The following is a 6,636-nucleotide window of genomic DNA, read 5'->3' as shown; positions in this document are numbered from 1 at the left end:
ACTGTTAAATCTCAAGAAGAAGAAAACCCTCAAGGTGACTAGGGACAAATTGTCCACGGAGGAATCAGACAGCGATGAACCGAAGCACATCAACTACCTCGCATTGATGGCATACATACCAGAATCAGAAAATGAATCGGAAGATGGGTCCAAATTTGAATCAAGTTACGAGTCTGCACTCGTTTCTGAAGGTTCTGATGAGGTACAATCTATTTTAAGTAAAAAAGTTTTTTTTAAATCATTACATGTTTACATTAGAAATTAACTATGTCTGAAAATTAAATAAGCGAACTAAGTTTAGAAAATAAAATACTTAACGAACAACTGAGCCGATTCAACTTGAAATCCCAACTCAAGTTACAAAACTTGAGGAGGACAATTTCAGATTAAAAAGTAAAGTAGTTGAACTAAAACAACTACTAGAAAAATTCACAACTTGATCTAGGTATCTTGATATGATACTTGGATCACAAAGAGCTATTTAGAATATGTCCGAACTCAGATACAATTCCAGCTCGATTAACAAAACCTTTATATCTCTAGTCAATCAAAATGAAAAATAAATCAAGGTCTGGGTTCCGAAAGCATGCCTAACCACGTAAGTAGGAATTAATAAATTCTACGTACCTAAAAATAAAATACATTATCTAAAACTAAATAAACCAAATAAGTCAACCTTAATCTTAAAAATTAAACCCTTTAACCTAAATTTAGTAAAGTCGAACAAAGCAATAACTAAACCTAATATTAAATAAAAATAATAATCTAAATCTATATTATAACTAAGTCTATTATAACTATAAAGCAAATCGACACAAACCCAAAATCTAAAATCCAAGTCCAATAATTCAAGGGGAGTATTCAAACTAGTTGGTACTTCCAAAATCAATAATTTACCCGAGTGGGTAATTAGGACTAGTCTAAAAGGGACAAAAGTTTAACTTGATAAATAGTACTTGTAAAGTTTTGGATGATAGTAGGTTAGGGAAACTTTGTCTATGCATGTCTAGGATGATATGATTTCGACTTTGTGCATTTGACTTAATGGAACTAACTGAAGTTATCCCTTACGAATCCTAACTAGTTAGACGAGAGTTTTTTTTATTAAGTTCAGTGGATAGGATTATTTGAAAAATTTCGAAGGCGTGGTTACTCTAATAATGTCCAGGTAACTCACCACAGCTTAGAAGTTTATCCAAAGAATGTTGTTTGTTGAACCCAAAACTAAACTTGAGTCTAACATAAAATTAAACCAAATCTTGAATTTCAATCTAACTCATCTCACAAAATCATAGGATTCCCTAATTGAAAATATAGATCGGGTGAGAAGACTAAGGATCAAATTAAAATTCAAATAAAAATTTAAATTTAAATTCAATTAAAGTTAAACTAACCTCCTAAATTAATTTCTAACTTAACCTAATTAATTATTAACTTAAATTAATTTGTAACTTAAACTAATCTCTTAACTTAATTAATTCATAAATTAATTTTAACTTAAATTAATTTCTTAACATTAATCAATTTTTAACTATTTTTTAACATTTAAATAACTTAACTTAAATTCTTGACTTAAATTAATCTAGTTAATAATGACTCCCACCTTTTATAGGAAACCAAATGGATATTGGTTGTTCCAGACACATGATTGGGGATCACACCAAGTTTACTCAACTAACATATAAAAGCCTAGGAACGGTTGTCTTTAGAAACAACGAAAAACTTAAGATAATTGGGATAGGCAATATCGAACTCAAAACTGACTTTATTGTTACTTATTGATAATTTTTAATACAATCTATTGAGCATTAGTCAGTTATGTGATTATGGATATAAGGTCAGGTTTCTATCTTCTGAATGCTCAATTAAGCACATAGATATCCCTAACATAAACCTAAAAGGGTTTAGGAAGGACAATATCTATGCAATTAACCAATCATCTCTTCACGTAAGTGTCATTTGACACTGAAAGAAGAAACTTGGTTATGACATAGAAGAATGTCACACACAAACTTTAGAAATCTAACAAAATTAAATGGCTTTGTTAGAGGCTTATTAAATTTATCTAACTTAGATTCAACAATTTGTAATGTTTGTCAACAAGAAAAGCAAACCAAATCAACTCACAAATCAACAAATCAAACTCAAACAAATTCTATACTAGAACTGTTGCACCTGGACCTATTTGACTCTCATGGGATCAAATTAATAAACTGGAGTCTCTATTGTCTAGTAATAATAGATGATTACTCAAAATTCACTTGGGTAAAATTCTAAAAAAATAAAGATGAAACATTTGAAGTCTTCAACAATTTTTGCAAACAAATTGAAAATGAAAAAAAAACAAAAAAATCAAATGAATTAGAAGTGATAATATAGGTGAATTTAGGAATCATAATTTCAATATATTTTGCCTAGAAAATGACTACCATCATAAATTTTTGTGCCCTAAAATACCCCCAACAAAATAGAATAATTGAAAAAAAGAATAGAATTCTACTTGAAGCCTCCAGGACAATGCTAAACGAATATCAACTTCCTAAATACTTTTGGGCGGAAGCTGTTAGTACAGCCTGCTATGTATAAAATAGAACTACACTAAATAAAAATCATAACAAGACTTCATTTGAACTCTATCATAATAAAATACCCAATATCAAATACCTTAAAGTATTTGGGTGCCCAGTTTACACACTAAATACAAGAGAATACTTAGAAAAATTTACCTTAAAAGTAGAAAAGAGAATTTTTGTAGGTTACTCATTAAACAGTAGAGGTTACAGAGTATATAATAAAAATACACTAAGTATCGAAGAAACCACAAACGTAAAATTTAAAGAATTTAACCATAACCTAGATCAAACTTAGATTCAACCTATTGATTTTATTAGAGGTAGTACTAGTCAAGGGGGTGCAAATGAAAACTTAAGTCAAGAACACGAAGAAGAACATCAACCATAAGAAAACGAACAAACTAGAACCACGAGGGTTAACCTAAATCATCCACTTGAATAAATAATTAGTGACCCAGACCTAAGAGCCCAAACTATATCTGGTTTTAGAAACCTAAGCCAAATAATATTAATCTCTAACATCAAACCCAAAATAATAGAAGAATAATTACATGATCCAGATTGGATCTTAGCCATGCAAGAGAAACTGACCCAATTTGAAAGAAATGAAGTATGAGATCTAGTTCCATTACCAGAATATAAAAAACTAATAGAAACAAAATGTGTCTTTAAAAATAAACTAAATAAAAAAGGGGAAGTCATTAGAAATAAAGCTAGATTAGTAGCCAAAGGATTTAGTTAGGCCGAGTGACTCGACTATGATGAAACCTATGCCCCTGTCGCTAGACTCAAATCAATTAGAATGTTGTTGGGCTATTGGGCCCATAAGGGTTTCAAATTATATCAAATGGACATGAAATCAGCCTTTCTTAATGGATTAATTAAAGAAGAGGTATATGTAGGTCAACCCCAGGGTTTGATAACTTAGAACTGTTGGCGCAGCGGGACTGGCAAGAGATGGTTGAATCACCTGAAATACTAAAATACCCTTCTTGTTCTTTCAACACTATTTAAAATACAACAATAATAATAAAATAAAAGTGACAAAAAATAAAGAAGAGACTCAGGATTTACTTGGTTACAACTTAGGTGGTTGTTAATCCAAGGCAGTTGCAAAGCTTACTAAGAATCTCCTTCTCTGAAGGCGGAGAAGCTTTTTACACACAATGAAAGCTCAAACAGTTGTTAGGAAGTTAATACAAGAGTTGATGTTCTATTTCCTAGCTCCAGGGGTCTTTTTATAGCTCCTGAAAATCCTATCCGTAGCTTGAGGGCGCCTCCTGTTGGTGCAATATTCCCCAGGTCAAGGTTGACCGTGTTGACTGAGCTTGAATTGAGTCAAGCTCGAGTCTTGATGTTGTGGTTTCGATGTTTGACAATACAGAAGGAAGTCCTGGTGAGTGAAGCCAGGCAGATGGAAAGTCCTAACTGGGAAGTTAGGCAATGGGAAATCCTAGTGTGTGAAGCTAGGTGAAAGTCCTGGTGAGTGAAGCCGGGCAGATGGAAAGACCTAGTGAGTGAAGCTAGGCAGAAGGAAATCCTGGTGAGTGAAGTCAGGTGAAAGTCCTGGTGAGTGAAGGCAGGTGAAAGACCTAGTGAGTGAAGCTAGGCAGTTGGAAGACCTAGTGAGTGAAGCTAGGCAGAAGGAAGTCTTGGTGAGTGAGGCCAGGCACGAGGAAATCCAGATGGATCAAGGCTGATCAGACATCTGTTGTTGGAAAGTCCAAGTAGGTCAAAGGGATTGACTGGATACTTGACACGAGAAGAAAAGTCCAAGTGGGTCAAAGGGTTGACCAGACATTTGGTGAGGGAGTCCTAGCAGGTCAAGGGTGGTCGGATGCTAGGCATGATGTACCAACAGGTCATGGTTGACCGGATGTTGATTTAGGGGACTTTGGACTTGGTTTTGGGCAAAAACCATGAGCTGGATCGATCAGCCGATCGATTGGCTCATGCCCAATCGATTAGCTGATCGATTGGGTGAGTCCCCACGACAAGCCTTCTCCCAATCGATCAGTGGATCGATTGGGGAGAAGTGTCGCGCGAACAGAACAACTCTGGATCGATCGGCCGATCGATCCAGAGCCCCCAATCGATTAGTGGATCGATTGGGAGGTTCGATTCTGCGCGATAAGCCCTGGATCGATCAGTTGATCGATCCAAGCAATTCCTGAGAGCACAGAGGCACTCTGGATCGATCAACCGATCGATCCAAAGCCTCCCCAATCGATTGGAAGCAATTTGATCGATTGGGATCCGACCGTTGGCGTCGCATTTAGCTGCTGGCGAGCTGTTCTCTCACAAGAACTTCCACGGCTTCTTCTCCAGCGAGCACAGATCTTCACAGAGCTTCTCCACAGAGTTCTCACCGCCAGTTCTTGGAGGTTCTTCCAAGTCAAGGGGTGAATCTATGGCAGAAGAAGAAATCTAGGGTTAGGGTTTTCTTGTGCAAACTTGTAAGCTTTTGCTTGTAGTTTGTTCCCTTTCCCTTTCTTCTTGTAGTGTGAACTTGTAGGGCTTCTCCGCCTTTGGTAGTTACCATAAAGGAGTGTTTTCATAGTGGAGGGTGCGTGAGTGTGTGGATCTTTGGATTAGTCACCTCTTGTGAGGTGGATACCAAGTAAATCCTCTTGTTAGCGTTGTGTATTTTGTTTCTTTGTATTTTCTGCTGCATATCTTGAAGAAACAAGCAACGAAGAGCAAGACGAGCGCACCGAGCTATTCACCCCCCCTCTAGCTACATAATCGGTCCCAACACCTCCAAGGGGAATGGAGGACGCCTCCAGCGAGGCAGTAGCGGATAAATGTTTATTCGCTGCCAATGACTACTTTGTCCAGGTCGAGAGTGCCTTCCATAGGTATGGAAGGCGTCTCCCTTGCTTATGGAGGGCGCCTTCCATGCCCATGGAAGGCGCCCTCCTCTTGAAGGAAGCGGAGGCACATGGGGCGCGTTGGAGGCGCCTTGCATTCCTTTAGAAGGTGCCTTCAGTAGATTCTTCAGCCTCCATATGGTCTTGAGCTGTTCCGATCGCTTCGGTGATTGCGGCCTACCGAAATAGGGCTCACCCAAACCTAATTTTGGGTCTTCTCCTCAAGCAAACTTCAGCTCCGACTTCTCGTCCCTCGAACATCGTGTACATTCTTCTCGTCCACTGTGTACTCTTTCGCAGTACTTCATCCCTCGGATGCACCGAGCCCGTCGGCTCTCTTCCCGTGCCATCTTTCTCGCTAGCTGCGTCTTCCGCTCGACTTTCTGTGCTACTATGCTCCTGCACACTTAGACACAGGGATTAAATCAAAACAAGATCTAACCTAACTTGGTTGATCATATCAAAACAATCACGGGGTTCAACAATCTCTTCCTTTTTTATGTGCATCAACCCAAGTTCTAGTTAGGGTAAACCAAATAGATAAAAAAAATTGCAAAACATTTTAAATATTAAATTGTAATATAAGAAATTGTAAAAACAAGTATAATGGCATTTGAGTTAAAAAAATATTCAAATTAAAAAAAAACCTCACTCCCCCTAACTCCCCTAAACTTGTATTTTTTTCTCCACTTTGATCACATAAAAAAATACTAGCAAAAAATTTTGAAATTAAATCTTTGGGGGTACCTTAAAAAAAAGTAAATCTTGCTAGTTAACCAATTTCTAAGTCATGAAATTTTCAAATAATTGACAAATATTAAAAGTATTATTTATCTAATTTGACAAGCTTATCAGTTTGTCAATTAAATATTTAATTCAGTAAATGACTTCCAGACTGTGGTGAGGTACTAGGTCATCTTGATTATTGGATCATCAACCACTTCTAGACAAAGCCTTTTAAAGAATTTAAACATTTAATTTTTCTGAAAGCCAAAAATAAATATTTAATCTAAATGAGATTTTAGAACTCAATACAGGTTCCTTCCTACTGGGTTAATCAAAAATTTAGGGGGTATATAATTTTTTGAAAATTTTCTAATTTATCTTTGGTGATGTCTAATATACCAGTTTAACCTGCCAAGAATACTAAGTTTTGATTTTTTAAAAGTTATTTAATTTTGAGCATGCACTTT

This window comes from Zingiber officinale, chromosome 1A (assembly GCF_018446385.1).
Source record: "Zingiber officinale cultivar Zhangliang chromosome 1A, Zo_v1.1, whole genome shotgun sequence".
NCBI classification, from domain to species: domain Eukaryota; kingdom Viridiplantae; phylum Streptophyta; class Magnoliopsida; order Zingiberales; family Zingiberaceae; genus Zingiber; species Zingiber officinale.
This window is presented reverse-complemented; position numbering follows the sequence as displayed.